Here is a 16986-nt window from a genome sequence, read left to right on the forward strand (position 1 = left end):
AGAAGACCATCTCTTACTGTACAATTCACCCAGCTCCCTACATCTATATCTGACTTCATGGTCTGTTCCAGAACGCTCACATTACACTTGGAACGCAGGCTCTTGCATTTGCTGGGATTTTTAAGTTGGGGGGGGGGAGGAAAAAAGTCAAGCAATCAAAAATATACCAATTAAAGAATGAATTAATGCCTTTAATCATCTAATTGAGGGTATCTCCATATGAAATGATCCCAGTGATAGAGGCAAAATCAAGAGCTAAGGAAAGATTGGTTGGCATAGCAATTGGATATTTGCTGCTCCAGGGAGCCCAAAGTGCACTGTTTTCTCTGATGTCGTCGTCATGCAAGTGTGATTTTTCAGCATATGGGATATAGAAGGATAGGGCTCCCAGAACTAAGTCACACAAAATTGATATTCACCCGTTGGGACTTAACTTTTGGAGAACTACCTGGCAAGGAAATTTATGTGAACATTCCTCACAACACAAAAGATAATATAGTGGCTTTTGAACTATTTCCTTATTGTGCTTATCTCCAACAGATGTCTTTTGTGTTCATTGCAACTCTCGCACAGATATCGTGGCTGTACCCTTCTGCTTTAGAAGGATGAAGTATGACGAGTTTTCACATGCTGAGATGCTGAACAGCAGTAGGCGCACCTCATTTGATTATTTAAGGCCTTCGTGGCCAGAGACCATGAAAGCGATACCTTTGATAATTGCTTGTATGAATTAGGAAAGCCACATTTATAATATTGTATTTTTGTTCTTAAAATATTGAATTGTCATAATCTTTCCTTTCAGAGTGAAGTTCCAGTTCTGTCTTAAACACTTAGACCCACACACTCACACACACACACACACACACCCCCCACACACACACATACCCCACACACAGAGCATATATTTTGGTAATAAACAAGGTCTTGCTGAATATAAAATCATGGGGTACAGTGTTAACAAGAAGGTTACCTGGTAGACACCTTGGGCTCAAATTTACTGATGCCTCTATATCTTAGCTTTGTGACCTGGGGCAAGTCATCAAATCTATCTGAACCTCATATCCCCTAAATTGAGATTCAATAAAACCACTTTGCAGGTTTGGGGAGAGGTTTAAATGAGATAAAACGTATCAAGTGCTTCTTACAATGACTGGCACCATAGTCCTTTACATCTTTGTTAAAAGCACAACTTATTCCTTCCCCAACCCCCACCCCTACTCCCAAAACACTTTCTCTTCCTCGTTTTATTTTTCTCTAGAATACTCTTCATTCTCAAATTTTTAAAAATGTTTTATTTATATCTGAGAAAGAGAGAGAGAGAGACAGAGTGAGCAGAGGAGGGTCAGAGAGAGAGGGAGACACAGAATCCGAAACAGCCTCCAGGCTCTGAACTGGCTGTCAGCACAGAGCCTGACACAGGGCTCAAACCCACGAACCATGAGATCGTGACCTAAGCCAAAGTCGGATGCCCAACCAACTGAGCCACCCAGGCGCCCCTACTCTTCATTCTTAAACATGCTCCATAATTGCCCTGTCTGCTTCTTTTATTGTCCATCTTCCCCTCACTAGACTATGAGTTCATGAGGGTAAAGATTTTGGACTGTATTATTTATAACCATCCACATTACTAGAACTCTGTAAAGATGTGTTGGTTGAGTGACTAAGGTAATAAATATATTAATAATTTAATAAAAGGTTGGATGTATTAAAAAAATACCTGTGTGATCCCATGGAATTGCATGGAATACTTTGCTGTAGATTTAATGAAAATATCTCTTCCCACAACTTTTGGGCCAAATAGAACATGTTCTTTCAAACCTAAAATGTAAAGTTCTTATTTTTAAGCATGTTTCCTAAGGCACTACGATGTGAAATCTAGCATGAAAATCAGCCTTTTCTCCACTTGAGAAAATATTTGCTTATTGAAATTGGAAGCCACCTATAAGAGCCTGATTGTGCTGTCTACTGACTCAACGGAATGGATGGCCATCATGACAATGTGGGACAGAGACCCAGGACTTTGCAGTCCCAGTGGCTGAGCCTAGGGCCTCATTCTAGTTTCTGTGGTCCTGAAAACAAACAATCTCACCTTCGGAGGGTGAGGTGAACCACCAGCGCTTCGATTTCCTCATTTACAAGAATCATGCATGGAATTGATATCCATTTGTTCTATTGCTACAATTACTCTCAAGAACTTCCGACATTTTATACCCTTTCAATGACAGAGGTTAAGAATGGACCCTGGTAATTGTTTTGCAGTATATAAGGGTAACAAATCAACGTGTTGTACACCTAAAACTTACACAATGTTTTATGGCAATTATATCTCAATAGAGCTGGAGAAAAAAAAGGATCCTCCTTCCTGTCTATATTCTATTCTATTCTATGGTGAACGGTGTACTTTGGTATGTTAATAATACTTAGGGCTCACCTTTTGTAACTACCATGAGTATTGGGAGGTCTGAAAGAGACTTCTAGAAAATAAAAACAAGAGACCAGTAGCAGTGCCTGGGGCCCGTTGTTTCATATTTTTCTTCTCCTTCTCCTTTTTTGTTTTAGAATCACCTCTACAGGTTTATTAAATCAGGAAAGCAAGAGAAAAAAAAATCGCTAATTTTAAATGAATCCCTTAGCATGGACTATTCTTAACGTAGATGAATGTAAAGTAAGCCCGCACTGAAAGGCATATGATCACAATAAAGAGAGGGAAGAAAATCCTTTTTCAGGAGAGAAGGTTATAACTTACACATGTTTAGAATTACCAAGAGACCTATTTGTCCTCCTAATGCACACGGAGAAGGGTTCGTGTCATTGCTGTGCACACTGCCTCGAACGAGGCCTCTGCTCTTTTGTGAAATATCGATGTCACTTACCTTAAGTGGGAGTGTTAACACCTTTGCTATTTCTCTAAAAATGGGGTTTGCTTCTTTTTGAGCCAAAAAAAAAAGATTGCTATAAAAGGGAGCATTAAGCAACTTAACAAAGTACTTTTTTAAAGGATCAAGCTAAAGAAGGCAATACTTCCTTAAAAGGTTTCACTTCTTATTTCCCAACTTAACAGTATGACAGAACCCCCGTGGAAAGGCTCAAAGGAGAAATATGTTGAAACTCAATTACCTGTGTTAGTGAACCACCTACAGATATTTAAAAATATTCTCTCCTCACAGGTACCCAGTATGAACAAAGTGCTTTATTTGTGTCTCTCATGCCCCATTAACATAATGAAATGCTGTATGCCTTTTTTCACAGTAGGAAGAAAGGTCCAAAAGGGTGATAAAATATCCATGCTAACTATAAGCTAGTGGACAGCGCCTTTAACTGCTTCCTCGCTGCTTAGCATGCGCAGAGTACCAAGCAACCCTAGACGCCATGTCTATTTGTAGCTCCCAGAGAGCCTAAAGCCGACTAGAGTTTTGATCTGGACAAGAGCACTTTGGTCCGATTGATTTTCTGAAACTTGTGAAATCAGCAGACTAGATTTACAACACCCAGAATTCTTTAAAGATTCAATTCTCTGCATACTTTTATTTGAAATAGAAAGGTTATACGTATGAATGCAGTCTCCCTGGATAAAACCTCTTATTTTTGTCCACAGATGTGGTCACCTTCACTTCACATTCTCCAGCGAGGGTGGGAGGAATAGTGTCAAATCAGAATGAATTCATATACTGAATATTTAGGCTTAAAAAATCATTATTGAGGCTTTGGACACCAAATATTCATGGAGAGCCATTCAGGCACTTTATTTTTTCCCATTCATTTGTTCTAAAAATATTTTTGGAGTGCCTGTTAGACACAGAATCTTGTACTTGGATGTTCTTGGTTCAATTGTTGATTTTTCAAAGATTCAGTGTTGGTTGCTAATTCCATTTGTGTCTGCTCAACAAGTATTAATACAATAAATCTTGAAAGAAAGTGTGAGTGAATGAGTAAGTTCCTCTTGTGATCCAGATGAAATTCTCTAAATTCCCTGCCGTTGCCGTGGCCGTGCTGGATAGAACCAGCTGACGGCCACGTGGAAGAGCTCTCACCAACCCCTCCTTCCCTTGCCAATCTGTCCTGCCTCTTCTCTCTTTCTAGCACATTCCAGATCAAAATTCTTAAGCAGCCCTCCACTGCCTGCTCACAAAGTCGAGTTAAATCTTAAGTCTTATCCTCTAAGCAGCTCCACAATCTGATCCCTCTCTTCCTAAGTCCTTAACAACTCCTGCACATTCAGCCCCTGTCAGCCCAGCTCGGCAGTGAACTTGTCTGGTCACCTGCTGCTTCCATGCTTCTTTGGCTTGTCACCTCTGAAAACCTTCTTCAGTCTCACCTTGACCCCATTCAAGCCCCCATCCTCCACCAAGGCTTTTAGAACAATCCTAGCTGAAGCTAATAGGTTCATCTTCTATCCTTTATGGGTTCTGAGAGTTTTGGTGTAACATCCATTCCATTCCCAGTTTTGACATTTCTTTTGTATTTGTTACTGCCCTTTCTTGACAAATAAATTCTAATCTTGTGGAAGGCAAGGGCTAGAGCTTTTTTTTTTTTTTTTAAAGAGATTGGGGTGGGCAGAGAATCATAAGCAGGCTCCATCCATGCTCAGCACAGAATCTGACATAGGGCTTGATTCCACCACCATGAGATCATGACTTGAGCTGAAATCAAGAGTCACACACTTAACTGACTGAGCCACTCCTGTGCCCCAGGTCTTCCTTTTATACATGGAAATTCATCCTATTCCTCTTCTGTACCCATAGACTGAAGACATGGATGAAAACAAAATAGTCAACTGACATATAAACAAATAATTCAAAATCCTGAATGCTTCTGTTGCTTACAAATTGATTTCTCACAATACTTAGTCATTTGCTTTACTAATAAAAATGCCTTATTTATTATTCCATTTGATTTCTAAAGGACCTCCATTAGACAAATGTCCAGCATCAGAGAAAACAAACAAATAAATAAGTTAAATGAAAGCCCCAAAGAACACAGTAAAATTTTTCTATAGAATAATTTCAAGTTTGATGGCCCTGTAGTTGATTGCACAAATAGCTGTGTCTTGTAGATTTGAAGTTAAAATATTGTGCCTGTGTATGTATGTGGGAGGAGAAGATGGATGTGCACTCTTGTGTTGATAGAGAAGCTGGCAACATGGAGAATAAAATAATACCGCCCAAAAGTTGCAGACCAGCAAGTGATAATATAGATGGGCAACAAGGGCTGTCCTTGTCATTTAGGCTATCTAAGTGTCAGGAAAGAGATACATGCACACCAGTATTTTATACTGAGGAGCCTGACAGAGCAGAGGCTATGGGGATATGTCACGGAGTTTTAGGCACAAGGTGTAGGAAAGCACTCTAAAATTCAGGCAGGGAGACAAAATAAAGTGAAGAATGTAACATTTGAGGCATAGTAGACTAATTCCAAGAGCAGGGAACATAGCAGGGAAGTGTTTCAATAGTTCAGGTAAAAAGTCTATTCCAAGACAGTGCAAGAAGAAATAAAGTAGAAGAGAAAACCAGAACAAAAACAAATATTCCATAAGAGAAATGAGAGCATTTGGTAACCAAAAGGATTTGCCAAATATAATGACAAAGGTAACAACAATTAAATTAAATAATCAATTGATCAATCAGAATCTTAAACCATTTAGTATTCATTTACATAGAAAAGCTCAGCCTGGTGGTGAAAACAATCCATGATTGCCCCCACTTACAGCAATGTGTTTGTTAGACTTATTTATAACATTTGCGAGGAACACAGACAGGGAGATGATAATACTCCTTGGGGACTTAGGGACTGCTTCATAGACATATCAACTTGATTTTTGTATCCAGAAATGGATAGAAGTTTTTTTTTTAATTTAATGTTTATTTATTTTTGAGAGAGAGAGACAGAATGTGAGAAGGGAAGGAACAGAGAGAGAGGGAAACACAGAATCTGAAGCAGGATCCAGGCTCAGAGCTATCAATCAGTACAGAGCCTGATGTGGGGCTTGAACTCACGAACTGTGAAACCATGACTTGAGCTGAAGTCGGATGCTTAACCAACTGAGCCACCAGGCACCCCATAAATGGACAGAAGTTGATTAGCTAGTGAATTTATGCTCAAAGTCCTGTGAGAAAGAGTGCAGGACAACCCAGAAAAACACTGCCTGACAGAAATATAATGCATGCTGTGTGTATAACTTTACATATTTAAGTAAACATACAAAAATGGAAAAATACAGTTGGAGTTAATTTCATAATTTTAACATATAATCTATATGAAACAATATTAATGACCTCTTTACATCATTTTTGAGAGGTACTACAATGTCTTTGAAATTCCAAGTGGCATTTTCACTTACAATACACTTTAGTTCAGACCAGCCATATCTTAAGTGCTCATGGCCACATGAGGACCATGGCTGCTGGCCACTGTATTGGACAACACATTTCTGGAAGAGAGCCAGAGATCACATAAGACTGGAGCTTAATTCTGAGTCCTGGCAGGGAATAATGATGTTGAAAGGCCTCTCTTCTGCATGAAGGATTTTTAATTTTGTCTTTTGGACCACTAAGGAGCCTGAGTGTGTGTGCATGTGTGTCTGTGCATAGGTTTACTAGTGGTAAGGGGGTGACATGAAAAGTTTATGCTGTGAGAAACAAGTTTGGCCAAAAATCACACATAAATTGAGCATTGACAATGTTTCAGGCAAACCATGGGAAATGATAAAAGATAAAAAAGCTTTGGACATGTACAAAAGTGTGCAATATAGTTAGGTGAGCTGTTTGTACTGGAGTGATCAGGGACAAAATATTAACTAGATAGTAACATTATTGTTCCTTTTAATGAAAATTTTGAAACCTAAAAAACAATCATAGGAAAAGAAGGATATCAGTAGAAACTTGGGAAGATGGACAGTGACTGGGGTTAGACATATAGATGGGAATGGAAAAGATAGATAAATTAACCTAAGTTTGCCAGATAAACAGAGGATGCCCAGTTACATTGGGTTTTACATAAAATTCAATTTTAGGAGAATATTAAGTATGTTTCAAATATTGAATAATTATACTAAAAATATATCAGTGGTTTGTCTGACATTCACAACTCTTTAATACTCAGGCAAAATCACGCAAGCTGGGATTAGAGGTTCATATTAAAAAATCCATGAAGAGAATTTCTTAATCAGTTCATGTACATTATCACATTTGATTTTAAAGCAGCATTAGGTAGTAATCCCTTTGTATTATCATCCCTAATTTAAAGATGAGGGAAACTAGTTCTTAATTTAGGTAACATGTCAGAGGTCACAGAGCTAGTAAATGACAAAGTCAGTATCTGAATCTAGGTATGTTTTCTACCATAAAAATGTTTGTTCCACTGATAAATGATAGTGGAAGAAGATGGGTTAGAAGTTTGTGAGGTGCATAGAAGTTGATGATATCTGAGCTCCTTTGTGACTCAAAGATTCAGAATCTACTTCTGGCAAAGATGTACTAGATCCCAGCTAAGAGCAGACCAAAACTCCTGCTGAGAATAACTAGAAAATCTGGATAAAATGTGGAATCAGAAGGCTACCCAGGTCACTGACACTTAAGGAGCCAAGATCTTGGAAATGGAAATCCATTAAAGAGAATCAACATTGGCTCTGCTATTTCACTGGAGGTATTTGTGTCTTAAGCAAGATGAGCTGAGAGCGTTTAAGATAAAGTAGCAACTAAGAAGCCGAGGAGGTGAGCAAAGCTTCAAGTAGTCCCATGTAATTGAGAAAATAATATATATTTAGATCTATCATTGTCGTCAAGATTGACAAATCAGGGGGCACCTGGGTGGCTCGGTTGATTAAGCATTGGACTTTATCTCAGGTCATGATCTCGTGGTTCATGGGTTCAGGTCCCGCCTCAGGCTCTGTGTTGATGGCTCAAAGCCTGGAGCATGCTTCGGATTCTGTGTCTCCCTCTCTCTCTGCCCTTCCCCCACTCTTGCTCTGTTTCTCTTGCTCTCAAAAAAATAAATAAAACGTTAAAAAATAAAAAGAAAAGATTGACAGATCAAGATTCTAGAGAGACATAGGTTCTACATTCTATGCTGCATTCTCTTGTGAAATATTGGTCTATTTCTAGGTGGTGACCAAGTGAGAAGAAAATGATCAGAGGTTTTGGCAGTCTCACAGGGCTGGGGAGAAAAAATTTGGAGTCTATGAAAAACCAAGGGGAAGATACTGAAGAACAACACAGGTTTTTACTTGGGACCACTGAAGGGCTATACCTTAAATGTAAGGCTGGCTTGAAAAGAAACCAGCACTCACTAAATTCAGTGTCAAATCAGATCAATTCCAAACTGTACTGAAGTAAAAAAAATTCTATACTGATAGCCTCCAAAAGCAAAAATAAATGATCTTGGGGGAAAGAGCCTTCATCCTGAGCCTCAATCATATTTAATATCAAGGTTTCCAATAAAATTTTATCAAAAGTCTTTGGACAGGTTTAGAAATGAGACCAAAATAAAGACCAAAAAGGAGCAATAGAAAAAGATCCACAGATGACCAAGATATTGGTGTTATTAAACACGCATGATAAAATACTGTGGTTAATGTGATAAAATATAAGACAAGATGGAACATTTCAAAAGGGAAATTGAACTCGTATGAAGAATCAAGTGTCAATTCTAGAAAAAATCAATAGTGAAATAAATCCAAGCTCAGTAAATGATATTGATAGCAGATAAAACACTGGTGAAATGAAGAAATAGTAAGTGAAAGAGATTAGTAGAAAATATCAGACTGAAACATGGAGAAGAAAACCTACAAGGAATATTGCAATGAGGATAAGCAATTTATAGAGCCTGAAAATATACATGTATTTTGAATCCCAGAAGAAAAGGAGAGATGACATTTGACACAGTAACATTTAAGAGATGGCCTTTGAGAATTTTCAAAATCAGTTAAATAATTTAATAATTGTTTGAGAAGCAGTATAAATCCTAAACAAGATTGTAAAAAATACAAATCCAGTAAAAGCTGTTGAACCCCAAATAAATATTAAAAGTACATTAAAGAGTTGAAAAAGGGGGGCGCCTGGGTGGCTTAGTCGGTTAAGTGTCCGACTTTCGCTTAGGTCATGATCTCGTGGTTCGTGGGTTCGAGCCCCGCGTCGGGCTCTGTGCTGACTGCCAGCTCAGAGCCTGGAGCCTGTTTCAGAGTCTGTGACTCCCTCTCTCTCTGACCCTCCCCTGCTCACGCTGTCTCTCTCTCTCCTAGAAATAAATAAAACATTTAAAAAAAATTAAAAAAAAATAAAGTTGAAAAAGGGAGAAAGATCACTCTCAAAAGAGCAACAGTAAGACTCCAAGCTAACTTCTCAACTCAAAAACTGTATCTAGAAGACAATAAAATAGAAGTGATCAAAAGGTTTTTAAAAATGTGCTTTAGGGGCGCCTGGGTGGCTTAGTCGGTTAAGCGTCCGACTTTCGCTTAGGTCATGATCTCGTGGTTCGTGGGTTCGAGCCCCGTGTCGNCTGGAAAAAAAAAAAAAGGATTTTAATCAGAATTCACTAGCCAGCAAAAACAGCATTAAAAAATGAAGATGGGGGAGCATCTGGGTGGCTGAGTCTGCTGATTGTTCAACTTTGATTTCTCCTCGGCTTATGAGGTCCTGGGACGGAGCCTGTATCCAAACCATGGTTGGCATGGAGCCTGCTTAAGATTCTCTCTTTCTGTTTCTCTCTCTCTCTCTCCCACACTGTCCCCTCCCCTTCTCACAGGCACTCTTTCTCTCTCTCTCTCAAAAATAAAAATAAAAATAATAATGAACATAAAGGTGAAATTAAATCATTATCAGAAAAAAGATTTTTTGTAACTAGTAGACTAGTAGTAACAAAAACATGCTCAAGAAAATCTGCAAACAGAATGCAAATGATCTCAGATGACAATATGGAAAATCCAAGAAGACAAGAAGAGTAAAACTTGTGATAAATCTAAGTGAATATTTGCTATAAACATAATTATAATGTCTTCTGTGGTTTAGCATACATAGACAATTAAAATAACTAATTAGAAAAATGGCAGAAAGGGATAAGTTGCTTTAATTGTGTTAATGTCTTTGAAATTGGAAAACATTTGGTTTAAGATAGGCTGTAATATTTCTTCTTTAATCTTTTAATGTTTACTTATTTTGAGAGAGAAAGAGAGAGAGAGTGGGGGGGGGCAAAGAGAGAGGGAGACACAGAATCCAAGGCAGGGTCAAGGCTCTGAGCTGTCAGCAAAGAGCTTGATATGGGGCTTGAATTCATGAATGGTGACATCATGACCTGAGCTGACGTCAGATGCTTAACCAAATGAGCCACCCAGTTGCCCTTGTAATATTTCTAAAATAAATGATTATGTATTTAGGAAAACTAAGAAATCATAATGAGGAACTGTAGAATTAACAGCTTATAGAACAGGATAAAATAATGGCAAAAAAAAAAATAAAACAGTATTAGTTGAGAACAGGCAACAAAAGATATTTTGATTGGGGAGGGAGAAATTAAATTATCTTAGTTTATAGATAAAGGAATCAACAACAAAAAAAAAACCCTCCTGGAATTAATGAGTGATTATAGCAAGTTTGCAGGATACAAAGTTAATGCAGAAGAATCAATCAATTTCCTATGAACAAATAGAATTTGTCATTGAACAATTGTTCATTTTAATGAATAGATAGTATTTGTCATTAAAAATATATTGCCATTTCAATAACCAAATTATGGAAAGAGTCGCAGTGTCTATCGACTGATGAATGAATAAAGAATATGTGGTGTATATACACAGCATATGTACACACACACATATACAGTATATACAATGGACTATTACTCGGCTATCAAAAAATAATGAAATCTTGCCATTTGCAATGATGTGGATGGAGCTAAGGGGCATTTTGCTAAGTGAAATAACTCAGTCAGAAAAATATAAATACCAAATTATTTCACTTATATCTGGAATTTAAGAAACAAAACAAATGAATATGGGAGGAAAAAAAGAGAGACAAACCATTAAACAGACTCTTAGCTATAGAGAACAAACTGATGGTTACTGGAGGAGATGTGGGCAGGCGTCTGGGTTAAATGGGTGATGGGGATTAAGGAATGCACTTGTGATGAACACCAGGTGTTATATGTAACGGATGAATCAATAAATTCTGCACTTGAAACTAATATTACACTGTCTGCTACCTGGAATTTAAATGAAAACTTGAAACTACAAAAAAAATTGCCATTTATATTAGCACATTACATTGAGAAAATGCAATAATTAAGTATCAACAAAATATGGACACAAATTGTCAAAGAAAAACTACAAAACTCTAATAAAAAAATCAAAGAAGACTTAAATAAATGGATAGATATTCCATGCTCATAAAAAGGAAGACTTTTGTCTTAATTTTGTTATTCCCAAATTGATCTATAGATTTAATATAATCCCAATCAAAATTCCAGTTAGTTATTTTTTGGCTATCCACAAATGTTTATATGGGAAAGCATAAGACCCCAAATAGCCAACTCAGTATTGAAGAAGAACAAAGTTGGAGGACTTAACTTAGCCTCAAGACTTAGTACTAGCTGCAGTAATCAAGATAATGAGGTATTGGTGAAACACTAGATGAATAAATCTAATAGTGGACCTGAGTAGAGAAGAAATAGACCTACATGTATATGGCCAACTAATTTTAAACAAAGGATCAGAGGCAATACAAAAAAGATAAGATGGTCTTTTCTACAAATAATGCTGGAACAACTGAACCTCCATACACCAAAAACATAAAAATAAAAAAGCATCTGGACACAGACCTTACACTTTCACAAAGTTAGTTCAAAGTGATAACAGACCTCCATGTAAAATGCATAACTGTGAAACTCCTAGGGAATAACAGAGGAGAAAATCTGGAGGACCTTGGGTATGGTGATGACTTTTTAGGTACAATATCAAAGTCACAATCCATTAAATAAATAATTTATAAGCTGGACTTCATTAAAATTAAAAACTTGGGATCTGCAAAAGACAATGTCAAGAGAAAAAAAAAAAAAAAACAAGCCACAGACTGGGAGAAAATATTTGCAAAAGACACATCTGATAAAGGATCGCTATCCAAAGTATTCCAAGAATTCTTAATACTCAACAATAAGAAAAATGTAGGACTTGATTAACAGACCCTTCACTGAAAAACAAATAGAGATGGCATTCAAAGTCATATCTCATTAGAATTACAAATAAAAATACTAATGAGATACCACCACGCATCTATTAGAATGGCCTAAATCAAAAACACTTCAAGCACCAAATTCTGGTGAGGATGTGAAGCAACGGGAATTTTTATTTCATCACTAGTGGGAAAACAAAATGGTACACCCACTCTAGTAGATTGTTTAGAAGTCTTGTGAAACTAAACATGCTTTGATCACATGATTCACCAGTTTTCTCCCTTGTCATTTACCCAAACCAGTTGGAAAAAACCAAAACAAAACCCTGCAGACTCATGTCTATAACAGCTTTATTCATTGCCAAGACTTGGAAGCAACCAAGATGTCCTTCGGTAGGTGAATGCATAAATAAATTGTGTATATCCAAACAATGAAATATTATCCAGTGCTAAAAATAAATAGATATCAAGCCATGAAGAAACATGGAGAAAACTCAAGGGTATATTATTAAATGAAAGAAGCCAATGTGAAAAGGCTTTATACTGTATGATTCCAACTATATGAAATTAGTCACAGATGGCCATATATGAATATGTCTCAGGAAAAGGCATAACTGTGGAGATATTAAAAAGATCAGTGACTGCCAGGAGGTGGGGGATGAATGAGTAATCAGAGCACAGAGAATTATTAAGACCATGAAACTTTTCTGTATAAAAAACAAAATGGTAGATACATTACCCCACCCATGTACAACACCAAATGTGAACACCAAAGTGAACAACAGCCTTTGGGTGGCAAGGATGTGTCAATGTGGTTTACCAACTGCAACATATAATCTACTTTGGTGGGAAATATTGATAAGGAGTAGGCTATGCATGGGTGGGGGCAGAGGGTATAGGGGACCTCTGCACCTTTCTTTCAATTTTGTTGTGAAACTAAACCTGTTCAAAAAAGTAAAGTCTATTCAACAGAAGAGAGAGGAAGAGAAGAGAGAAATCAAGAAAAAGACTCTTAACTCTTGAAAACAAATGGATGGCTACTAGAGGAGAGGTGGGTGAAGGGACCCGGGAAATAAGTGAAGTGGATTAAGAATACACTTGTCACGATGAGCACTGAGTAATGCATAGAATTGGTCAATCACTATGTTGTACACCTGAAACTAATGTAACACTGTTTACTATACTAGAATTAAAATTAAAAAAAAACTTAAATTCTGTTAAGTTAAATAAATACATGATTAATTTTAAAAAGGCAGCAAACAGAGAAAAAGGAACCAAACAGTTGAAACAAATGTAAAATTAATAATAAAATAGTAGACTTATACTGAAACGTGTAAATAATTAAATGTAAATGAACTAAATCATTCAAAGATTAAATATTGTCAAACTGTTTTAAAAACAACTATATGTTGCTTATAAGAGCTACACTTTCAATGTCCAAAAATATGTACTCTGAAATGCCTATTCATGAAAAGTTGGATATAACACTAATTAGATATACTGATATGAACTTGATTCTATATGAAAGATAGTAACATTACTCATAATTCACGGTTCAGTTCACCAGGAAGAGATGGTACTTCTAACTGTATGCATTGATAACACATGTTTAAATATATGAACGAAAAAAAAATGAAAGAATTATAAGGACAAATAGATCATCCACAATCGTTGTGGAAAATTTTTGCACACTGTTCTCATTAACTGGCAGAGCCACAGACATGAATCGGTAAGGACATGGAAGACACAAATAATATGACTAATGAAAGGGATCTAATCAACATACATGGACACTGCAACCAACAACTGTGAGATACATTGTTTTCTCAGCTGAACATGGACTCTTTCTTATAACTGACCATCACATCAGCTAAAAGAGCAAGGCTCAGTTAATACCCAGGGATTAAAATTATATGGACGTGTGTGCTCTGACAAGAGTAGAACTGACTAGAACTCATTGACCAAAAGGTACCTAAAGAATCTAAAAAAATATTTGGCAACTTTCAAATAGCATATAGGTATAGGAAAGAATCAAAATATAAATTTGACTATTATTCAGCCATAAAAAAGACTGAAATCTTGCCATTTGCAATGACATGGATGGAGTTACTGAAGATTACACTCAGTGAACTAAGTCTGTCAGAGAAAGACAAGTACCATATGATCTCATTCATATGTGGAATTTGAGAAACAAAACACATGAACAAAGGGAGAAAAAAGAGAGGGAGACAACCAAGATACAGACTCTTAACAGAGAAAAAACTGATGGTTACCAGAAGTGGGGGGAGGGGGGGCAGTGGATGAAATAGGTGATGGAGATTAAAGAGTGCACTTGTGATGAGCACTGGGTGATGTATGAAAGTGTTGATTCACTATGTTGTACAACACTCCATGTTAACTATACCTGTATTTAGATGAAAATAAAAAAATTAATTTGTAGACACTTGTAACTGAATAATAGTAACAACAGCAACAACAATAGTAATTATGTGCTACATATTAAACATGTGGGAACCAAACAAAGCCATACACGCAAGGAAAATTTGTGTCCTTAAATATTTGTGCTAAGAAAGAAAAAGGCTAAAAATCAGTTTTGTATATATCTATCGTAAGAAGTTATACAAAGAATGTAAGTCGAAAGCACATAATTTGGAAGGAAAAGTAACAAAGCACAAATCGAGAAATCCTACAACAATATTCAAATAAAGGAACCATAGGGGAGGGGAAGGGGAAAAAATAGTTAAGGAGAGGAAGGGAGGCAAATCATAAGAGACTCTTAAATACTGAGAACAAACTGAGGGCTGATGGGGGTGGGGGAGACGGGAAGGGGGGGTGATGGGCATGGAGGAGGGCACTTGTTGGGATGAGCACTGGGTGTTACATGGAAACCAACTTGACAATAAACTATAATAAAAATAATAAATTATAGTATATAATTTATTAAATTAAAAAATAAAATAAACTTAACCACACTTAATTCTTCGAAAACCAAGTTTGCAAAATGATATACAGACTTCTAGATTAAAAATCAAAGGTACAGATTACCAATATCAGAGTAAAAAAAACAAAGGTATGGATCCTGTGGGCATTAAAATGATAGTAGGCAAATATCATCTGTAACTCTGGGCCACTATGTTCACTTACATGAAAAAGGCATCTTCTTAGAAAACTGTAATGGACTAAAGCTGATTCAATTTGGATAGAAATTACAATGGTAATTAAAAGCCCTTCCAGAAATAAGCGATGCAAGCTCACATGGCTTCTTTGATGAATTCTTCTCAATATTTAAAAAAATAAATCTCACAAATTCATACAGTTTTTAGACAACAAAGAAAGGAGAGCCCTTCCGATCACATTGTGTAAAGCCAGCATGAGATGCTTGCAAACTCCCCAGAACAGTATCAAATTGGAAAATTACAGATTAATATCATTCATTAACATATGTGAAAAAATCCTAAATAAATATTAGGAACAAATCCTAGAAATATTAGAAACTGAGTTAAAGAACACATATGTAGAGGAAATTATATCACCATCAAGGCGGATACATTCTAGGAGTGAGGTGAATTTAACTTTTAAAATCCCATCCATGTAGGAGCACGTGGGTGGCTTAGTCGGTTAAGCATCTGACTTTGGCTCAGGTCATGATCTCATGGTTCGTGAATCCGAGCTCCCTGTGAGGCTTTGTGCTGACAGCTCAGAGCCTGAAGCCTGCTTCAGATTCTCTCTCTCTCTCTTTCTCTGCCCCTCCCCCTCTCATGCTCTGTCTCTGTTTCTCAAAAATAAATAAAAAATGTTTAAAAATTTTTAAAAACCCATCCGTGTAATCAATCATAATTAAGAAACTCAAGGAGAACCATCTTCTCAATAGATGTTGAGAGGTAGAAGAGGATTGGAAAGATGGAAAGAGTCAGACACACAGAGACAAAGAGAGACAGAGAAAATGAAATGGAAATGTAAAAATTCACCATGTATTTACAATTTAATGTAAAAAGAATTAAGTGAAACAACAGCAAAAATATTGTAGTCCAGGAGAAAAGGAAAGGGAACACTTAACCTGATACAAGGTATCTAAAAAACTATTATACTGGACAAATTGGGAAAGATATGAAAATATCCATGAACCTCATGTCTATCGACACTGGGTTGGAGGTTCTCTCTAATACAATTAGCAATAGAAATGTATAGGTTTGAAAATGAAACAAAAATATTACTATTTGCAGATGGAATGATCATTTATAGAGAAAAATTTTAAACTTACAACCTATATTTCTTATTATGTGCATTTAGTAAATTCATTGGATACATGACCAAGGCAGAAAAATGTATTGCTTTTCTCTATACCAGAAAAAAAAACAGTTGGAATATTTTTAAAATAATACTGTTTATTTTAATACAAGGAAACACCAAATATCTAAAAACAAATCTACCAAATGTATATTGTTAAAACTGCAACATAAAAATCCTTCAGAATATTATTGTGGCAAATTTTTGCACATGTAATGAAAAATCAATTTATGAAAATATTTCTCTCCATATTCATTTGGTTTAGTACAATCCAAGTGAAAATCCTGGCACCAGTATTTAGTGGTTTATTTACAATTCTAAAGCTGATTGTAAAGTTTGTATGAAAATGCACATGGCCAGGAAGTGCTAAGGCAATCATGGGAAAAAGTAATGTTGAAGCATTTCACCTCCAGATATAAATGAACAATAGTTAAGAAAGTATAGTATTAGCTTAAAAACATAGAAATAGACCAATGGAATAGAATAAAAAGTTCAAAAAGTTCAGAAACATATCTATATCTATATCTATATCTTTATATCTTTG

The sequence above is a fragment of the Crocuta crocuta genome, unplaced genomic scaffold (assembly GCF_008692635.1).
Source record: "Crocuta crocuta isolate KB4526 unplaced genomic scaffold, BGI_CrCroc_1.0 scaffold118, whole genome shotgun sequence".
Classification (NCBI taxonomy): Eukaryota; Metazoa; Chordata; class Mammalia; order Carnivora; family Hyaenidae; genus Crocuta; species Crocuta crocuta.